Source organism: Bemisia tabaci, unplaced genomic scaffold (genome assembly GCF_918797505.1).
Source record: "Bemisia tabaci unplaced genomic scaffold, PGI_BMITA_v3".
Lineage (NCBI taxonomy): Eukaryota > Metazoa > Arthropoda > Insecta > Hemiptera > Aleyrodidae > Bemisia > Bemisia tabaci.
The window spans coordinates 461,336-462,469 of record NW_027311736.1 but is presented as its reverse complement, the minus strand read 5'-3'; the positions used below and the strand labels follow the sequence as shown (position 1 = coordinate 462,469).

Genomic DNA, 1,134 nt, shown 5'->3' with positions numbered 1-1,134 from the left:
TCTGATTGAAGCATTTTCATTTATGTCTCCTCTATAGTTTCACAGGCAATAGGTAAAAAATACCGGCGCGCCAATAATTTTGAATTCCTAAGGTTCCGAAATTTGAGTATCAACTTGAGCTGGAATCGCGTTTTCAAGCGATTATTCAGGTCCCAGGAGGTATGAACGCAGGTGGCTAAAAGTCAGAAAATTTGTCTAAATGCACATGATTTCAGCACAATTTCGCGAGAATCGACAGTTTTTCACTAAAATTTTCAGATCACCTTTTTTTTCAACTCAATAGAGATACATTCGGGATCTCCATGCAAGACGGTAAAATGCAGGAGTCACTTCAGAGACTCTAAGGAAGCGCAGAAAAGTAGACTTGCCAACCAATGTGATGAGTTGCTTGACGCATGAAAAGACTGTCTATTCTCGCGAAATTATGCTGAAATTATGTGCATTTAGACAAATTTTCTGACTTTTCAGCCACCCACCTTCACATAATTTCAGCATAATTTCGCGAGAATAGACAGTTTTTTCGCATGCGTCATAAAAAATGGTGAAACTATAGAGGAGACATAACTGAAAATGCTCAAATCGGAAGCTCAGTTAACTAACAACTTTTTATACGATTTGGATTGGGAGAATATTCATATCATTGTTTCCCCCCCCCCCCCCCAAAAAAAAAAAAAAAAAAAAAAAAAATATTCTTAATAGCATGCACACGATATTGCGAGGGAATTTCTTTTTCGGTCTGCCCTAATAATTAAGTCATAAAGATGAACCCTAAATATCGCTGCTATGTACCGGAGTTCAGGAAGTACCGATTTATTAAAATTCGGCTAATAGAATGAGTCATCAGCTCCCGTAGGAGCATTCAAGAATTGCCATTGCGAGCGGAAGAACTAAAGAGGAACCCTAAATATCGTTGCTAGAGAACAGAATGCAGAATGTGTGTCAAATCGCTCGACACGATTTTATTAAAAGTCGGAATTTGAATTGAGTTATCAGCTCCCGTAGGAGCATTCAAAAATTGCCATTGCGAACGGTATTTCACGTTCACGTGGCGGGGTATTGGTTAAAGTTTTCAACTAGCAATAATCGCACCTCAGATGAACTTCATTGGTTACGATATCGCCTCTGCGCAAAGCT

At 38.9% G+C, this 1,134-nt stretch overlaps 1 non-coding gene across 1 annotated transcript; it reads right to left on the bottom strand.

The window, feature by feature from the left end:
* Window positions 1-993: 993 nt before the first annotated feature.
* Window positions 994-1,134, bottom strand: LOC140225763 (U4 spliceosomal RNA). The gene has a single exon (XR_011900733.1). It is a non-coding gene; the product is annotated as a U4 spliceosomal RNA (small nuclear RNA).